This window comes from Hyperoodon ampullatus, assembly GCF_949752795.1.
Source record: "Hyperoodon ampullatus genome assembly, chromosome: 2".
NCBI classification, from domain to species: Eukaryota; Metazoa; Chordata; class Mammalia; order Artiodactyla; family Ziphiidae; genus Hyperoodon; species Hyperoodon ampullatus.
The window spans coordinates 60,857,999-60,880,184 of NC_136915.1; positions in this window are offsets into that span (position 1 = coordinate 60,857,999).

Sequence of the window (22,186 nt, forward strand, 5' to 3'; positions counted from 1 at the left end):
ATTTTATACATAGTACTGTATATATGCCAATCCCAATCTCCCAATTCATCCCACCTCCCCTTCCCCCCTTAGTAACCATAAGTCTGTTCTCTACACCTGTGTCTCTATTTCTGCTTTGCAAATAAGTTCATCTGTACCATTTTTTGAGATTCCACATATAAGCAATATTATATGATATTTGTTTTTCTCTTTCTGACTTACTTCACTCTGTGAAGTAAGTCCACCAGGGGGACTTACTTATGAGGGGAGGCCACGTCTCTGCAAGTGGCACTATTTCATTCCTTTTTATGGCTGAGTAGTATTCCATTGTATATATGTACCAAATCTTCCTTACCCATCCCTCCATTAATGGACATTTAGGTTGCTTCCATGTTCTGGCTATTGTAAATAGTGCTGCAATGAACATTGTGGTGTGTGTGTGTCTTTTTGAATTATGGTTTTCTCTGGGTATATGCCCAGGAGTAGGATTGTTGGGTCATATGGTAGTTCTATTTTTAGTTTTTTGAGGACCCTCCGTACTGTCCTCCATAGTGGCTGTACCAATTTACATTCCCACCAACAGTGTAGGAGGGTTCCCTTTTCTCCACATCCTCTCCAGCATTTATTGTTTGTAGATTTTTTTGATGATGGCCATCCTGACCGGTGTGGTAACTTTAAATTGAAGCAAATGCTAAGTTACCATTCTGAAAATCCTAGAGCCCTTAAAAATAATGCTAAACCTACTCTGCCTGTGCACTATATACAGAACAATGAAGTCTGGATGACAGGACATCTGTTTACAACATGGTTTACTGAATATTTTGAACCCACTGCTCAGAAAGAAAGATTACTTTCAAAATATTACTGTTCATTAACAATGCACCTGGTCACCCAAGAGCTCTGATGGAGATGTACAATGAGAGTCATGTTGTTTTCATGCCTGCTAACACAATATCTATTCTACAGCCCATGGATCAAGGAGTAATTTTGACTTTCATGTCTTATTATTTAAGAAATATAGTTTGCAAGTCTGTAGCTGCCATAGTGATTCCTCTGATGGATCTAAGCAAAGTAAACTGAACACCTTTTGAAAAGAAGTCATCGTTCTAGATGCCATTAAGAACATTTGTGACTCATGGGAAGAAGTCAAAATATCAACACTAACAGGACTTTGGAAGAAGGTTCCAACCCTCATGGAGGACTTTGAGGGGTTCAAGACTTCAGTGGAGGAAGTAACTGCAAATGTAGTGGAACTAGCAAGAAAACTAGAATTTAAAAGAGAGCCTGAAGATATAACTTTGTTGCAATTGTTGCAATAAAAGTTGAACAGATGAGGAGTTACTTCTTATGGATAGGCAAAGAAAGTGGTTTCTTGAGATGGAATCTACTCCTTATGAAGATGCTGTGAAGATTGTTGAAATGACAGCAAAGGTTTTAGAATAGTACATAAGCTTAGTTGCTAAGGCAGTGGCAGGGTTTGAGAGGACTGAGTCCAGTATTGAAAGAAGTTCTACTTTGCATAAAATACTGTCAGACAGCATTGCATATTCAGAGAAATTTTTCATGAAGGAAGAGTCAATTGATGGAGCAAACTTCATTATCTTATTTGAAGAAATTGTCACAGCCATCCCAAACTTCAGCAACCACAACCCGGATCAGTCAGCAGCCATTGACACTGAGGCAGGACCCTCCACTGGCAAAAAGATTACGACTAGGTGAAGGCTCAGATAATGGTTAACATTTTTTAACAATAAAGTGTTTTTAATTAAGGTATGTACACTTAACAGACTACAGCATAGTGTAAACAAAACCTTTAAATGCACTGAAAAACCAAAAAATTCATGTGACTGGCCTTATTGCAATAATCACTTTATTACAGTGGTCTGGAACAGAACCTGCAATATATCTGAGGTATGCCTATGTAATGCAGCATGCAATACATTTATTTTAAAAGCATCATTTTAAAAATGCCATTGTTCTTTGGCTTGAAATTCTACTATATAATACCACAACGTTTAGGTTCTGTAAGTTTACATATTGAATGTTTCATTATGTTCCATTTCTAGGCATGTTATAGAAATCATTATTTTTGGCTTGTATATTCTAATCATATTCCTAAGATTTATAGATGTGATTAGAAACACTTTGACGTTCAATGTAACACAATGACTTTTTGACAGTGATAGTTACAGCTGGTAATACGTGTGCTTCATCATTCTCTATCTGAGCTATCATTGTCTAAAGAATAGAAGTAAACTATACTTGTAATAATGAGGACAGAGTGCACAACAAAAATTGAACATAAAATTAGAAAATAAAATGTCCCAAATTCCAGTAGTACAACAGTGGGCTAACTTATAAAAATAAGACTATCAAGGGAAGGAAATAGAAAACCATCAACAATTAAAATTTAATTATAAAAAGAATAGTGGTACTAAGGGTTGGGGTAGGAACACTGAAAATCTATCATTGGATCATAGGATTTCTAATGTAATATTTTCCAAGCACTCATTACTTAACCAAAGTAGAACAGCTTGTTACTTTTGCATAGCTATTAATATTGGAATAGCTCTAAATTCACATTAATGGAGGTTCACATCTGCTGAATAGACTAGTACTCCTGTTCTGCTCTACTATGCTAGTTTTTTCAAAGTGTTTATTTTAATTACCTTAGCTATCCACCTATGAAAAATAAGAAGACTATTTTTCTTTTAAAGATAAATGTGAAATTTCCTACAAACAAATGTGCTGAAATCAAATTTTATCCTTTTCAATACACGCTATACCTCCTCACAGAATCTTGGTCAAATTTAATTCTTCTACCCCCCTTCCTCAACTATTTTTTTGAAGTCCAGTCATGGCCATGGAAGAAACAGCAGCGTGTCTTAAACATATTCCAGATCTTACAGAACATCTTAACCTCACAAGGTTTTGCCTCCCACAAGGCACCATAACTGACTAGTTAATGGGCCATTCCTACGTCTCACAAGGCCATCTGCAACAAGATAATGGAGAAAAAATGAATTCTATAGTTTTAATCTCTTATTATATTTCTTTTGATGTAAAATTAGTTATTTGCTCAGGAGCAATATTTTGTGGAATATTATGACCTTAAATAAGGCATTCTATGAGCTCACATGTGAAAGTATTGCAAGTATGGAAGGCGTTATTCATATCATGAAGTGGAGATAAACCACTGCCCACTCTATGAGGGAAAGGGTTCACTACAATCAATCTGCTGCTGGATGGCTTGATCTTCCCCTCAAATGGTGCTGTGTTCTGTGCTCACACTGATCTCATTGTTGGCAGGCTGGGAACACTGCATGGGCAATAACCATATCAGCCTTGGTGATTGAGCATGTGTAGAGCCTTCAACCCTTGATGCCAAGTCCACTTTTTCATTAAGCAAAAATAATATATTAGTTTCCTAGGGTTGCTATAACACCTCAAACTGGATGGCATAAAACAATACAAATTTGTTCTCTCATAGTACTGGAGGCCAGAAGTCTGAAATCAAGGTTGGCAGAATGGGTTCCTATGGAGGCCTTAAGGAAAAATCTGTTTCATGCCTCTCTCCTACTTCTGAAGGCTGCCAGCAACTCTTAGCAAAAACTCTAATCTGTGCCTCCATATTTACATACATGGTCTTCTTCCCTGTGTCTCTATGTCTCAGACCTTCCTCTTCTTTCTTTTATAAGGATACTGGTCATTGGATTTAGAAAACACCTAAATCCAGGATGACATTATCTCAAGATCCTTAACTTAATTATATGTACAAAGACCCTGTTTCCAAATAAGGTCATATTCATAAGTTCCAGGGGCTAAGATTTGGACATATCTTTTTTCAGGCCACAATTCAACCCACTACACACAGTAGGATGAAAAAAGACATTGACTGAACTTGACTGACTATAACAAAATTCCATCTAATCTCCCTGACTATTGAGATACTCTTCTGCTCTGAATGTCCTCTATTGGTTATTCACATGGAACAAAAACATAATCACAATCTGTGTCTCTCATGAGATGTCATCCACATACCTCACCTGTATATCATTTTGTTAACAATTTGCCAAACTTTTTCTCTGACTACCTGGCCAAACTGTCAGCTATGTTCCATAAATCAGTGTAGATACACACATTTTAGGCCCATCATATCTCTATTAAAGTGTTAGTTAGATGTACTGTTTGAATTTCTGCTCTTTGAGGGAATTCCCTTACCCTTCTATCTTTCAGGACTTTCCTTGAGTATGCCTGCCTGTAATGTTGCACAGTTCTCTTCTGAGTGGTGCCGGCATATTGGGCTAAATGCTTACTAAGCACAGGCCTAATATTTTTCTCCTTCAGTAAACTAATTGTAAGGAACTCTGGATGACAGGAGTTGGCAAACTATGGCCCATAGGTCAAATCCAAGCTGCTTTTATAAAGGTTTATGTGAACATAGTTACAATCCTTTATGTATACTCTATAATGGAAGAGCTGAGTAGGTGTGATCACGATCATTAACACCCACAAAGCTTAAAATATTTACTATCTAGCGCTTTAGAGAAAAACTTTGTCAACCTCTGGGTTGGAGGAGAGCAAACAATATAGTTACCATAACGGTCCAAGGTCATGCAATTTACTTGTGCCTTCAAAACCTGATCAAGCCCAATTTTGTATTACTCACTTCTACTTGATGTATGCATTCACTGGCTTGGTGGAGCAGGTGAACCCAATTTTGTCACTTTCTGTCTCACAGTCTGGGATTCAGACATTACTTGTGGCCAATAGCAAGCAAGATGCTGTTTTTTTAAAAGAGAATAGTTATTTTCTAAAGAGAACTTGAGACTTTTTTCCCTAAACATTGTGATTTACCCCCCCCAGGCTTGTATCAATAGGATTTCTATTTATCATACGGTAAGTCCCCTACATACAAATGAGTTCCATTCTGAGACATGTTCGTTAAGTCCAGTTGGTTTGTAAGTCCAACAAATTTAGCCTGGTTACCCAACTAACTCAATAGGCTATATAGTACTGTACTGTAATAAGTTTATAATACTTTTCACACAAATAATAGATAAAAGACAAGCACAAAAAATAAAGAAATCATTCTTAATCTTATAGTACAGTACCTTGAAAAGTACAGTAGTACAGTATAACAGCTGGCATACAGGGCTGACATTGAGTGAGAAGGCAAGAAGAGTTACTGACTGGAGGAGGGAGAGGAGGTGGGAGATGGTAGAGCTGAACGATCGTCAGCAATAGGAGACAGAGGGCAAGCTGCACTTTCACTCATGCCTGACGTTGATGGCACAGGTTCTGGTTCCTTGCTGGATTCAATTCAATCTATCTTCTTGAAAAAATGATCCAGTGACGTCTGGGTAGTAGCACTATTTTTCGTATCATAGATGACACAGTAGCACTGGATTGCATTCAGAATGGCTGTTGCAACCTTCGTGTACTGTTCTATGTTGAGGTCTGGTCCTGTGCCTCAAAAACTAGTAGTGCCTCCTCAAATAAAGAAAATCCCCTTGCCATTTCCTGCATTGTGCATCTCTTTGGTTCTACAGTTACTTCTTCTTCCTCTTGTCTCTCTTTGTCCTTTCTCTTGGCCTCCACTTCCTGGCCCTTCTTAGCAGTAACAGCCACATCACCACTGCTTTTAACTCTTGCTTCTGAACATCCTGGGCTTGAAATAAAGATACTATACTACTGTACTCTTTATAGTAGTATACAGTAAAGTATGCAAAAGCACAACCACTTGTAGAGGGTGCACACACATGACAACGTATGCCAGACACGTGAACTAACTTACATTATTGGACATGGGAATGCACAATCGCATCTTTGAAAGTTCGCAACTTGAAGGTTCACATGTAGGGAACTTACTGTATATGCTTTCAGCATCATTTAATATACTGGGCAATATGGACCAAGTGGAGGAAAACTTGAAATACACACTGAAACTGTTATAAAACCTCCTCTTACTCTAGGCACCTCTCAGAAGTTAAGTTTATGTGTTATTTAGTAATTGAATGAGAGAAACACCCTGAAGGATGGTTATGTATTGTTTCTGAAATCCAAATAGGTCCATCAAACATTGTGCTTCTTTCTTGGTAGTAGGTTGTGTATGGACTGAAATTTGCCTTTCAATTTGTTCATGTCTCAGATCACTATATTCAAGGCAATTTTACTAGGTGCCCCTTAGTTTTTATTAATGTATCTCTTGCACTGGGATTTTTGAGTCTTACCAAGTCAGTTAGAACACTTCTGGTTATAATGTCCAAATAGCATGATGTCATCAATATAGGGGACTAGTGTGATATTTTTGTAAAGGCAGAATGGTCAACATTCCTATAGCCTAGATCATATCAAGAGAGCCATAGACCTGACATAGCTCTGTGATAACACAGTAAAGGTATACGGTTGTCATTGTCATATGAAACCAATACTTATCATAGTTCTTAGTAAACACTATAAGAAAAACATTTTTCAGGTTAATAGCTCCATACGAAATGCCAGGGACTATGCTGATTTATTCCAGTTAAGAGATCAACCTGGGAGGACCTTTAAGATGGCAGAGGAGTAAGACTTGGAGATCACCTTCCTCCTCACAAATACAACAGAAATACATCTACATGTGGAACAACTCCTACAGAACACCTACTGAATGCTGGCAGAAAACCTCAGACTTCCCAAAAGTCAAGAGACTCCCCACGTACTTGGGTAGGGCAAAAGAAAAAGAAAGAATGGAGACAAAAGAATGGGGATGGGACCTGCCCCTCTGGAAGGGAGCTGTGAAGGAGGAAAAGTTTCCACACACTAGAAGCCCCTTCACTGGTGGAGACAGGGTGGTGGTGGGGAATCTTCAGAGCCACGGAGACGGCACAGCAACAGGGGTGCAGAGAGCAAAGCGGAGAGATTCCCGCCCAGAGGATCAGTGCCGACCAGCACTCACCAGCCCTAGAGGCTTGTCTGCTCACCCGCCAGGATGGATGGAGGCTGGGAGCTGAGGCTCAGGCTTTGGAGCTTAGATCCCAGGGAGAGGACTGGGGTTGGCTGCGTGAACACAGCCTGAAGGGAGCTAGTGTGCCACAGCTAGCCGGGAGGGAGTACAGGAAAAAGTCTGGACTTGCCTAACAGGCAAGAGATCATTGTTTCGGTGTGTGTGAGGAGAGGGGATTCAGAGAACTGCTAAACGATCTCCAGAGATGGGCGTGAGCCACGGTGATCAGTGCAGACACCAGAGATGGTCATGAGACTCCAAGGCCGCCGCTGCAGTCACCAAGAAGCCTGTGTGCAAGCGCAGATCACTATCCACACTCCCCTCCCAGGAACCTGTGCAGCCAGCCACTGCCAGGGTCCAGTGATCCAGGGACAACATCCCCAGGAGAACACACGGTGCGCCTCAGGCTGTTGCAGCATCATGCTGGCCTCTGCCACCACAGGCTCACCCCGCATTCCATATCCCTCCCTCCCTATGGCCCGAGTGAGCCTCCCCATGGCCTGAGAGACCCCTAATCAGTTGCTTCTTTAATCCCCTCCTGTCTGGGCAAAAAGCAGATTCCAGAGGGCAACCTAAATGCAGAGGCAGGGCCAAATCCGAAGCTGAACACAAGGAGCTGTGCAAACAAAGAAGAGAAAGGGAAATTTCTCCATGCAGCCTCAGGAGCAGTGGATTAAATCTCCACAATCAACTTGATGTACCCTGCATCTGTGAAATACCTGAATAGACAAAGAATCATTCTAAAATTGAGGCAGTGGACTTTGGAAGCAACTGTAGACCTGAGGTTTGCTGTACGCAACTGACCAGTTTCTGATTTATATATTTATCTTACTTTAGTTTTTAACACTTGTTACCATTGCTGGATTATTTATCAGCTTGGTTTCTCTCTTCTTTTTTCTTACTTTTTTATTTTAATAATATTAAAAAAATTTTTTTATATTAATAACTTTTTAATTTTATTTACTTATTTTTCTTTCCCTTTTTTTTCTCCCCTTTCTTCTGAGCCATGTGGCTGACTGGGTCTTTTTGCTCCAGCCAGGTGTCAGGCTTGAGCCTTGGAGGTGAGAGAGCCAATTTCCAAATTCAGGACATTGGGCCACCAGAGACCTCCCAGCCCAATGTAGTATCAATCAGCAAGAATTCTCTCAGAGATCTCTGTCTCAATGCTAAGACCCAGCTCCACTCAACAACCAGCAAGCTCCAGTGCTGGACACCCCATGCCAAACAACTAGCAAGACAGCAACACAACACAACCCATTAGCAGAGAGGCTGCCTAAAATCATTATAAGTTCACAGGTGCCACAAAACACACCACGGGACGTGATCCTGCCCACCAGAAAGACAAGATCCAGCCTCATCCACCAGAACACAGGCACCAGTCCCCTCCACCAGGAAGCCTACGCAACCCACTGAACCAACCTTACTCACTGGGGCAGACACCAAAAACAACGGGAATTATGAACCTGCAGCCTGCAAAAAGGAGACCCCTAAATACAGTAAGTTAAGCAAAATGAGACCACAGAGAAATACGTAGCAGATGAAGGAGCAAGGTAAAAACCCATCAGATGAAACAAATGAAGAAGAAATAGGCAGTCTACCTGAAAAAGAATTCAGAGTAATGATAGTAAAGATGATCCAAAATCTTGGAAATAGAATGGAGAAAACACAACAAACGTTTAACAAGGACCTAGAAGAACTAAAGAGCAAACAAACAATGATGAGCAACACAATAAATGAAATTTAAAAATCCCTGGATGGAATCAAAGGCAGAATAACAGAGGCAGAAGAACGGATAAATGACCTGGAAGATAAAATAGTGGAAGTAACTACTGCAGAGCAGAATGAAGAAAAAAGAATGAAAAGAACTGAGGACTGTCTCAGAGACTTCTGGGACAACATTAAATGCACCAACATTCAAATTATAGGGGTCCCAGAAGAAGATAAAAAGAAAGGGACTGAGAAAATATTTGAAGAGATTATAGTTGAACAGTTCTCTAACATGGGAAAGGAAATAATCAAGTCCAGAAAGCACAGACTCCCAGACAGGATAAATCCAAAGAGAAACATGCCAAGACACATATTATTCAAACTATGAAAAATAAAATACAAAGAAAAAATGTTAAAAGCAGCAAGGGAAAAGCAACAAATAACATATAAGGGAATCCTTATAGGTTAACAGCTGATCTTTCAGAAGAAACTCTGCAAGCCAGAAGGGTGTGCCAGGACATATATAAAGTGATGAAAGGGAAAAACCTACAACCAAGATTACTCTACCCAGCAAGTGTCTCATTCAGAGTTGACAGAGAAATTAAAACCTTTACAGACAAGCAAAAGCTAAAAGAATTCAGCACCACCCAACCAGCCTTACAACAAATGCTAAAGGAACTTCTCTAGGCAGGAAACACAAGAGAAGGAAAAGACCTACAATAAGAAACCCAAAACAATTAAGAAAATGGTAATAAGAACACTACCTATTGGGTAGGAACATACATATAGATAACTACCTTAAATATGAACATACATATCAATAACTACCTTAAATGTAAATGGATAAAATCCTCCAGCCAAAAGACATAGAATGGCTGAATGGCTACAAAAACAAGACCTGTATATGTGCTGTCTACAAGAGACCCGCTACCGACCTAGGGAAACATACAGGCTGAAAGTGAGGGGATGGAAAAAGACATTCCATGCAAATGGAAATCAAAAGAGAGCAGGAGTAGCAATTCTCATTTCAGACAAAATCGACTTTAAAATAAAGACTGTTACAAGAGACAAAGAAGGACACTACATAAAGATACGGGATCAATCCAAGTAAAAGATATAATAATTGTAAATATTTATGTACCCAAAATAGGGATGCCTCAATACATAAGGCAAATGCTAACAACTATAAAAGGGGAAATAGACAGTAACACAATCATAGTATGGGACTTTAACACTGCACTTTCACCAATGGACAGATCAACCAAAATGAAAATAAATAAGGAAACACAAGCTTTAAATGACACATTAAAAAGGATGGACTTAATGGATATTTATAGGACATTCCATCCAAAAACAACAGAATACACTTTCTTCTCAAGTGCACATGGAACATTCTCCAGGATAGATCATTCCTTGGGTCACAAAACAAGCTTTGGTAAAGTTAAGAAAATTAAATTTTATCAAGTGTCTTTTCTGACCACAACACTCTGAGACTAGATATCAATTACAGGAAAAAACTGTAAAAACTACAAACACATGGAGGCTAAACTATAGGCTACTTAATAACCAAGAGATCACTGAAGAAATCAAAGAGGAAATCAAAAAAATATCTAGAAACAAATGACAATGAAAACATGATGGCCCAAAACCTTTGGGACACAGCAAAAGCAGTTCTAAGAGTGAAGTTTATAGCAATACAATCCTACCTCAAGAAACAAGAAACATCTCAAATAAACAACCTAACCTTACACGTAAGCAATTAGAGAAAGAAGAACAAAAACACCCCAAAGTTAGCAGAAGGAAAGAAATCATAAAGATCAGATCAGAAAAAAATGAAAAAGAAATGAAGGAAACAATAGTTAAGATCAATAAAACTAAAAGCTGGTTCTTTGAGAAGATAAACAACATTGATAAACCATTAGCCATACTCATCAAGAAAAAAAGGAGAAGACTCAGATCAATAGAATTAGAAATTAAAAAGGAGAAGTAACACCTGACACTGCAGAAATACAAAAAGTCATGAGAGATTACTACAAGCAACTATATGCCAATAAAATGGACAACCTGGAAGAAATGGACAAATTCTTAGAAATGCACAACCTTCCGAGACTGAACCAGGAAGAAATAGAAAATATGAACAGACCAATCACAAGCACTGAAATTGAAACTGTGTTTAAAAATCTTCCAACAAACAAAAGCCCGGGACCAGATGGCTTCACAGGCGAATTCTATCAAACATTTAGAGAAGAGCTAACACCTATCCTTCTCAAACTCTTCCAAAATATAGCAGAGGGAGGAACAATCCCAAACTCATTCTATGAGGCCACCATCACCCTGATATCAAAACCAGACAAGGATGTCACAAAGAAAGAAAACTGCAGGCCAATATCACTGATGAACATAGATGCAAAAATCCTCAAGAAAATACTAGCAAACAGAATCCAACAGCAGATTAAAAGGATCACACACCATGATCAAGTGGGGTTTATCCCAGGAATGCAAGGATTCTTCCATATATGCAAATCAATCAATGTGATACACCATATTAACAAATTGAAGGAGAAAAACCATAATATCATCTCAATAGATGAGAGAAATCTTTTGACGAAATTCAGCACCCACTTATGATAAAAACCCTCCAGAAAATACGCTTAGAGGGAACTTTCCTCAACATAATAAAGGCCATATATGGCAAACCCACAGCCAATATCATCCTCAATAGTGAAAAACTGAAACCATTTACACTAATATCAGGAACAAGACAAGATTGCCCACTCTCATCACTATTATTCAACATAGTTTTGGAAGTTTTAGCCACAGCAATCAGAGAAGAAAAAGAAATAAAAGGAATCCAAATCAGAATAAAAGGAGTAAATCTGTCACTGTTTACAGATGACATGATACTGTACATATAGAATACACCAGAAAGCTACTAGAGCTAATCAATGAATTTGGTAAAGTAGCAGGATATAAAATTAATGCACAGAAATCTCTTGCATTCCTATACAGTAATGATGAAAAATTTGAGAGAGAAATTAAGGAAACACTCCCCTTTACCACTGCAACAAAAAGAATAAAACACCTAGGTATAAACTACCTAAGGAGACAAAAGACCTGTATGCAGAAAACTATAAGACACTGATGAAAGAAATGAAAGAAAATACAAACAGATGGAGAGATATACCATGTTCTTGGATTGAAAGAATCAACATTGTGAAAATGACTATACTACCCAAAGCAATCTACAGATTCAATGCAATCCCTATCAAACTAACAATGGCATTTTTAACAGAACTAGAAGAAAAAATTCCACAATTTATATGGAAACACAAAAGACCCCGAACAGCCAAAGCAATCTTGAGAAAGAAAAACGAAGCTGGAGGAATCAGGCTCCCTGTCTTTGGACTATACTACAAAGCTACAGTAATCAAGACAGTATGGTACTGGCACACAAACAGAAATATAGATAAGTGGAACAGGGTAGGAAGCCCAGAGATAAACCCTCGCACATATGGTCACCTTATCTTTGATAAAGGAGGCAAGAATATACAATGGAGAAAAGACAGCTTCTTCAATAAATGGTGCTGGGAAAAGTGGACAGCTACATGGAAAAGAATGAAATTAGAACACTCCCTCACACCACACACAAATATAAACTCAGAATGGATTAAAAACCTAAATGTAAGGCCAGACACTATCAAACTCTTAGAGGAAAACATAGGCAGAACACTCTATGACATAAATCACAGCAAGATCCTTTTTGACTCACCTCCTATAGTAATGGAAATAAGAACATAAATAAACAAATGGGACCTAATGAAACTTAAAAGCTTCTGCACAGCAAAGGAAACCATAAACAAGATGAAAAGGCAACCCTCAGAATGGGAGAAAATAGTTGCAAAAGAAGCAACTGATAAAGGATTAATCTACAAAATTTACAAGTAGCTCATGGAGCTCAATACCAAAAAGCAAACAATCCAGTTAAAAAATGGGCAGAAAAAGTAAATAGACATTTCACCAAGGAAGACATACAGATAGCCTAGAGGCACATGAAAAGATGTTCAACATCACTAATTATTAGAGAAATGCAAATCAAAACTACAGTGAGGTACCATCTCACACTGGTCAGAACGGCCATTCAAAAAATCTAGTAACAATAAATGCTGGAAAGGGTGTCATGGAAAGGGAACAGGCCTGCACTGTTAGTGGGAATGTAAATTGATACACCAACTATGGAAAACAGTATGGAGGTTCCTTTAAGAACTAAAAATAGAAATACCATATGACCCAGCAATCCCACTACTGGGCATATACCCTGAGAAAACCATAATTCAAAAAGAGTCATGTACCACAATATTCATTGCAGCACTGTTTACAATAACCTGGACGTGAGAGCAGCCTAAGTGTCCATCGACAAATAGACAAAGAAGATGTGGCACATATATACAATAGAATATTACTCAGCCTTAAAAAGAAACGAAATTGAGTTTTTTGTAGTGAAGTGGATGGACTTAGAATCTGTCATGCAGAGTGAATTAAGTCAGAAAGAGAAAAACAAATACAGTATGCTAACATATATATATGGAATCTTAAAAAAAAAAAAAGTTCTGAAGTACCTAGGGGCAGGACAGGAATAAAGATGCAGACATAGAGAATGGACTTGAGGACATGGGGTTGGGGAAGGGGAAGCTGGGACGAAGTGAGAGAGTGGCATGAACATATATACACTACCAAATGTAAAATAGATAGCTAGTGGGAAGCAGCTGCATAGCACAGGGAGATCAGCTGGGTGCTTTGTGACCACCTAGGGAGTGGGATAGGGAGGGTGGGAGGGAGACGCAAGAGGGAGGGGATATGAGGATATATGTATACGTATAGCTGATTCACTTTGTTATACAGCAGAAACTAACACAACAATGTAAAGCAATTATACTCCAACAAAGATGTTAAAAATAAAGAGATCAACCTGGAACAGAAGCTGCAATTGGAGTAACCAGTTGGTTAGGTTCATGACAATGCACATTCTCCAGGATCCATTGGTCTTATTCACAAGTCAAAAAGTAAGTTAAGTGAAGATGTTATAGCAATCACTACCTTGCAGCTTTCAAATCTCTGATAGTGGCACTGCTTTCTGAAATGTCCCCATGGTTGCGATATTTCATTTGATTTTCTATTTTCGTTATTATTGACATTTCAGTGACTTCTACTTGGCCCTTCCTAATAATAGACCTTACTGTATGGGTCAGGAAGTCAATATGGGATTTACTGTTTGACAAAAAATGTCATTTCAACTGTACTTTCAGGAACGATTATGTATGATAATCACTTATCTTTGAGAAAGTCTAAAACCAAGGTTTGATTTAATATCTGACCTGTACAAACCCCTACTTGGACTATTGGACCACAGTGTTATTTTAGGTCTCTGAAGATTAGTGTCAAATCTGAGCTATTGTTTAATAATCCTCCCCATGTCTACTTCCCTCCATTTCCTTTAGTAAACAGTTGAAGATTTACAGTATTACTTGTGGCAGTGCAAGAGAACTTGACCTTCCCTTGAATAAAGTGACTCTTGATCTATGAATTGGAAAAAAGCCCTTTGTGGTAATTCAAGTCAAAATTCTGGCCACCAGACCCAGAATTTTATTTTTATTTTATTTAGATCAAGTAATATTTTAGTAAGCTGTCCATCTCTTCCATTCCAAGGAACAAAGTGATTACTTAGCCACTGCTAAAACTCCCTGTGGGTTTTTGTTTGTCCTCTGGCTTTGCTGCCTATTAACTCTATCCTATCTTGTGTCTGGTGTTTTAAGTATTGCCACCAGGCATTCACCACTCCAGCATCCTATTATTGCCCCTTGTTTTCCAACCATTTTTCCCGATCTGCAGAGGAAATTTACTAGAAAACTTTTGATGAATTATGGTGCTCCCTTTACCAAGATTTTGAGAAGTTCCTTGGTAAAAAGAGTACCTTTGACTTGCCTTGGTGATTCTCAAATTATGGCCCCTGGACCACTTGGGAAATTGTTAAAAATGCAAATTCTCTTCCTTCAACCCAGACTTACTTAATCAAAATTTTGGGAGTGGGGTCCAGTAATCCATGTTTTAACAAGCCTTCCAAGTAATTCTCATTTGCACCCTACCCCCACCAATCACCACCATTCTCCATTATTCCAGGTAAATCCTGGAATAGAATGTTAGTCATCACTGCGTTGAGGTATCAAATGAGTTCAAAGGCTTCCCATCATTTAAATGAACTGCCTAATTCACTCCTGGCTTCTGGGGCTAACACATTAAATATGTGAGTCAATGTTGGCTAGGGCTGTCATAACAAAATACCACAGACAAGGTGGCTTAAACAATAAAATTTTATTTCCTCATAGTTTTGGAGGCCAGAAGTCGAAGATCAAACTATTGACAGATTTGCTTTCTCGTGAGAACTCTCTTCTTGGCTTACAGATGGCCACCTTCTCAATGCATCCCTCATATGGCCTTTCCTTGTTCATACTCATGTCTCTCCTTCTTATAAAGACACCAGCCATACTGGCTTACAGCCTAACCCTAATGGCATCATTTTAACTCAGTCACTTCATTGAAGGCCCTATCTTCAACTATAGTCACATGGACTAGGATCTACTCAATGACCTCATATAACTTTACCTCTTTGAAGAGTCTGTCTTCAGACTTCCCTGGCGGCACAGTGGTTGAGAGTCCGCCTGCCGATTCAGCAGACGCGGGTTCATGCCCCGGTCTGGGAAGATCCCACATGCCGCGGAGTGGCTGGGCCAGTGAGCCATGGCCACTGAGCCTGCGCGTCCGGAGCCTGTGCTCCACAACAGGAGAGGCCACAACAGTGAGAGGCCCCCGTACTGCAAAAAAAAAAAAAAAAAGAGTCTGTCTTCAAATATGGTTATACCATGAGACACTGGGAGGAGAAGGCAGTTCAGTCCATAACTGTTAGTTAAGTGCAGCCATATCAGTAAAATCATCCCAGTGTAATGTGATTTCATCTTCCTTGATCTAGCACAACATACATTCTCATACATACAGTAAGTCCCTTGCATACCAACAAGTTCCATTCCGAGAGCACGTTGGTAAGTCCACTTTGTTAAGTCCAACAAAGTTAGCCTAGGTACCCAACTAACACAATCGACTATACAGTACTGCACCATAATAGGTTTATAATACTTTTCACACAAATAATATATAAAAAACAATGAACACAAAAAATAAAGGAAACATTTTTAATCATACAGTACGGTAGCTTGAAAAATACAGTAGTACAGTACAACAGCTGGCATCCAGGGGCTGGCATCGAGTGAACAAGCAAGAAGAGTTAATGACTGGAGGAGGGAGAGGAGGTGGGAGGTGGTAGAGGTGAAGGATCATCAGCAATAGGAGATGGAGGGAAGCTGCAAGTTCACTCACGCCTGATGTTGTTGGAATGCATGTTCGCATCTTTGAAAGTTTGCAACTTGAAGGTTTGTATGTTTGTTTGTACTGTATTTTTACAGTCTCTGCTGATATAAATAAAAACCTCACCGTACTTATTAGTGGGTAGGTGCCTCCTCCATACTAAGACTTTGTACTTTTTCCACTGGGGTATATCTGGGGTTTTTGATTATAGTCATAGAAATGGAGGTTAGTGGAATGGAAATTGAGAAAAATAGACATTGTCAGGCAAGGTCATTGATTTTCTTTAAGCAAGAGTTTCCTAGTTTCCACAAATAGAAAAGAAAGGGCTACATCAATATTCAAGGGAACCTCATGGTAATACAGAGCTTCAAAGTTCTCAGATTCATCCAAATCCACCCAAATGCAGCTATTCTCATTCTTAGGGTGTCAGTCATTACATTAATATCAGAAACATGACAAGGCTGAATTCAAATTATGTTGCAACTCTATAACCCATATAAAATTCTTTGACATTCCCAGTGTAGTAGCTATTCAGCCTCTCAAGAATCCTTCATCATAGCCACTGCTTAAGAGAGTGGGGTAAAACACAAAAAGCCTGGCTACCCAAAGTCTAAGATTATTGGTCCTAGATAAAGCATCAAATCAGAGAAACAGAAAGGTTTTTGAAGTAGACAGACGTTTAATTCAGGGTGTTAGATATAAAAATGTTGGAAGGGCTGATGGAACAAAGGGTTTGTGTTATTACCCTTAGGTTAAAAACTATAGGAAGTCATCATCACTCTGCAGGAGCCCAAGAGTTCACACACAGCTGATATTCCTTGAGCTGCCATCTCTGTTATTTAGCAGGAGTGGAGGGAGTGCCTCTCACCTTTGCCACTTCTGAAGCCACTACTTGAAATGGACATTGCTGGAGCTACTGCTGCTACCACTTCCCGAAGAATAGCTTCTACATTCTTTCATCTTCTGATCTCAATTGAGTGCCTCCCACAGTCTCTAGAACTACTCTTCCACGGCATTTATTTTTGTTGATTTGTTTTCCCAACAAATTTCTTCTAATTTAGAAATATGTTGAGGAAGTAGAAGCCTAGAGACTTTCAATACATCCAAGCACAGGCATTTGTTTCAGCGTGGGCTGCATGGATCCTCCTCAACTTCAACAACTAATGAGGGTCAATTCTCACTGGACTCAGTGTCTTTGCTGGCCATCCCTCTTCTGTCCCTAATTTTTTGTTTTTGGTAGATAGGTCAATGTTGGTGATTAAGTTACAGTTAACTCCTACCAACCTGGTAGATTTTCTATATTCATATATGAGTTATCTAATTTTTTTCATCTAACAAATATTGCTTTAAGTATTTTAAAAATATTAACCCATTAATCCACATACACACTTTATGAAACAGGTACTGCTATCACCTCCATGTTACAGATGAGAACTGAAGAAAATAAAGGTTAAGTAACTTGAAAGCACAGAGATAATAAGTACTAGAAGTGGATTTATTGAACCAGACAGTCTGACTCTAGAAGTCATGCATGCTCTTAACCAAGGTGTTTTACTACCTATGAAGTTAAAATTTTATAATTCTCAAATCTATGTTATATTTTATAATTCAGTTTGACGGTATGGATTCCCAACCACTCTCCAGTCTCTTCTCTCTCTCACTTTTGCTGAACCTCCCCAATATATGTATTCACATGTCCCCACATGTGCATGGATGTTCACATGCACACACATGCACACACACACACATGCTCTTCAAACTTCAAATATGGAACTGAAGGTTCTTGTAACACTACCCATTGATCATTACTTAAATTCTCTTGCATATGCTTCCTCCCTACCTAGTATGTCCTATCTGACTTTATCACCTTATCAGCTTAGAGAGCACTTTTATATTTTATTTAGTTATTTGGTTTTTGAGGTACACGGGCCTCTCACTGTTGTGGCCTCTCCCGTTGTGGAGCACAGGCTCTGGACGTGCAGGCTCAGCGGCCATGGCTCACGGGCCCAGCTGCTCCACGGCATGTGGGACCTTCCCAGACCGGGACACGAACCCGTGTCCTCTGCATCAGCAGGCGAATTCTCAACCACTGCGCCACCAGGGAAGCCCCCACTTTTATATTTTAAACTACCCCCCCAATGCACATACACACATACTCCCAATAGAATTAATAGCTTCTTTTAATCAATGAAGTCTATGACACTTGTACAGACTTCTATTGTAATTATTGTTACCACATCTGTTTCCATTATTACACTATAAGCACAATGAAGATAAGGTACAGGTCTCATTTTTTCTTTATATCCCCACTGCCTAGCACAATTCCTGATGCATAGTATGTATACTAGAACTAATTTTCATGTTTAATTAAAATCCATTTTGCCATACTTTTGCTAAAAAAAAAAACTTCAAAAACTCCCTACTATCTATTTTTTAAACCTAAAATCCCTTAGCCTGTAGTCAGCCCTCCATAATTTTTACCCCGAATTTACTTTTTCAGCTTCAGTTCTCAATAACACACAAACACTCACACCACTCTGGGTTCCAGCAGAACTAATCTGAGACCACTTGAAGATTCCAGAAGACAATTTCTCTTTGGGCCAAAATTCACCATTCTACAAGCATACCCTGTAGTTCATTTCTTTTGTGTCGTGGCTCATCTTGTCTTCACCTAGGATATACTTATCCAACTTTCACATTTCTTTGAAATTCTGAACTGTCAATGCCCCATTAATCCATCTCTTATTCTCTAAGTCAGATCAAATTTACCTTTTTATCTTCCGTGAGATCATTCACTATATTCAGCTTTCTCTCTTATTTATATACAGCCATAGTTTATTTCATGCAATGCATCTTTAGTTCCATGGGGGCAGACACCTATTTACCTCAGCATGTCCTATACCAGCTCCCTATGGTACTTTGCATTGAGCCTTGCCCGAAACAGTTACTATTAACTACTGCACAGAAAGTAAGATGGTATTCTTGTCCACATACTTCTCATTGCTAAGTAATTATAATACATGTATGTTATGACTCAATAATGATTGGGTATAATCAATAGCAGAATAAATATATTTTGCCAGTCACATCCATTAATATGCATGTAGATTCAGAAAATTTGGGGGAAAAGCCAGAATGTAATACAAGTAGCTATCATTCACTAAATGCTTACATATGTCAGATACTATATTATCTATTCATCTAGGATGGTAGGTTTTAGTATTCCAATTTTAGAAATAAGGAAACTGAGGCTCAGAAAGTTCTTGAAATGTGCCTAAGATGACACATCTAAAAAACAGAAGAACCCAGACTTAAATCATATTCTGTCTGTCTCCTGTACCTGTACTCATAACAATAGAGTGTATTCCCTACTTCATATAAAATGCACTACCCCAAGCATCTTCAAACATCATATTTGATCCTTAGGATAACCATGTGAGGTATGTACTCCATTTTACAAATGAGGAAACCAAGACTCCCCACATGAAGTCATTTCCCCAAATTCACACAGGAGTAAGTGATGAGGTTGAAAGTTGTACCAGGACCATTTGATGCCAGTCTTGTCTTAAATTCTAAACTGTCATGTGTATAGGTCTTTCTGTTCTAGCACCTTTTTCCTTTTGACCAGTGGACTATTTGGAGTTTTCAGTAGAAGCAGTAACAGAGTCACTAGATATTTAAAATGTTTTATTCAGGCAAGTTAAAGAATTGAATTGCCCCTAAGTCACAAGGCACTATCCATTTCATACTATGAAACAATCTCTTTTCTTTTCTGAGCCCCAGGGTAGAAGAGAGACCCTAATTGATTTATTAGTCATCTAGTTCTCTTTTCACAAATAATGCATTGGAGGGATTATTGATTCACATGTAAGCTGATTTTTAATTAGTTTCTCTTTTTCTTACAATAGTATTTATGGTTAAATTGATTAACAGGCAGGTAAATAACTCATGGCAGGTACATATGCAGTTAAATTGTCAAGTAGTGCCTGACATTCTCGGTTTTCATAGAAACTCCGTGTTCAGTGATTTGTTGAAATAGTTTTTAATGGGCAGAAGCCCATACTCTCAGGCACCAAGCTGTAAGGCAAACCACCTGGATTGTTGCTAATCCCTGGGAAGGGAAGCAGGATGGAAACCCCAGGATGGTCTGGCCCTGAAGCATAGAGCCAGCCCTCATCACACTGCATCTACCCATTAGGACAGATGTCCGATGGAAAACACAGCTGAATATTTGCTTCCTAACTAATTTTCTTACCAAAGTAGTAGTCTTATGATAAAAACAATAATAACAATGATGACAAACAATACTCTCACAGGCTTTTACAGTTAATAGCATTAAAGTCTTTTTCTTATAGCAACTTTTCTCAGATTCCATGGGTATATACAATGGAGATACTTAAGCATGAAAGGGGTTGGCAAAGCTTCCTAGAAGACCAATTTTATTCTAAGTAATGTGAAACATTACTTATGATTTCATATTAATGATTTCATATTAAGTCAAACATAGGTGTATTATGAGGTAGAAGGCAAAATAAGCATGAAATTTTAAAATAAAACACTAACTTTCAAAGAAATTTTATGCTTGCTTCAGCTAATTTGCACTGTTTTCCTAGAACCCTGAGGGTTTTGACTTCACTGTCTTCAGCCATTGAGGGTATTTGGGAGAAAGTTTGAGATGCACTGATACATAACATTTTGTTCGAAGCCTATGAATCAGATAAGAAATTTTATTAATTTTACTAAGTGGATCAGGGTGATTTTTATGGTTGTAGGGTAGATTTTAAGGTTTTCAAGCCATATTCTCTATTTCCTGCCTTTCCCACTATCCACTTTTAAAACCTCTCAACCAGGTATTCCCTGGACAATATGAGAAATGAATAGGTGCTCTAAGAAGATGAAAACAACCCACCTTACTCCACCCTTGTGCTATCTGAGAATGTTTCATTAATATTCACTGACTCTTTCTTGTCATTTTTCCTACCTCTTGGACTACCCTGCTTGTCATGATTCTGAACCATTTTGGATGGTGCCTGTGACCAGCTGACATTTTAGATAACCAACAGCACATTCTTTCAGACCTCAGCTCATCTGAGTCAATAGCAGTAATTCTGCCAGTGTTGTCTGGATTCTTTCATAACTTGATTGCAGCAATTATGTCCCAAGTGGCACTCAGTCATTCTAGCCTAAATGTTTTATCATACTTCTCATTTGTATCTCCTCTAATAAGACAGACCTTCAGCCTGAAGCTGTTCCCTTCAGTGCATGCAATATGATTCAATGTATTGGGGAAGGTACCGTAGAGTGATTTAGAGCATGTCTTCTGAAGTCAGCAGACCTGGGCTTTAATCTCAGCTTTACCAGTGACAAGGAAGTTGATTAACCTTCCTAGAATCAATGCCTTATCAACATAATTAATAAATATACTCATGAGACTGATGTGAGAATTAAATGAAACAGACTAAAAACCACTGTGTATGTTAACTTAGGAAAATTTGTCAACAAAAGAGAGTCATATTTATTATTGTTGTTGATATTATTGTAGATATATTTTTAATTAAATATAATATGAAACCCCCCAAAATCTTTGGCATATAGCTCCATAAACTGAACAAATACAACCATGTAGACTCCACACAAGTCCAAGATACCAGTACCCACAAATCCTTGCTTAAGCCTCCATCTAGTCATTAACTATCTTAAGGAAACCATATTTTTACTTCTATTCCCATCAACTAGTTTTTGGTTTTGTCCTTTTATTGTGTGTGTGTGTGTGTGTGTGTTTTACATGAATAGAATAATATTATATGTACTCTTCTGTGTTTGACTTCCTCTTTTCAATATTATATCTGTGGTTTCTTCCTGTTTCTGCCTAAAGCAACACTTTGTTCATTCTAATTTCTGGGTTATATTAATATAAAATGATTTTATTCATTCTTTTGTTGATGCTTATTCTATTGTTAAATGTTTTTAACATTTACTTCTGGTTTGGAATTATTTTGAATAATGTTGCTATGAACATTCTTGTATATGTCTTTAGTTCTCATTTTTGTTATATTTTTACCTAGTTTAGAATTGCAGGACCAAAAGATGCATATTTTC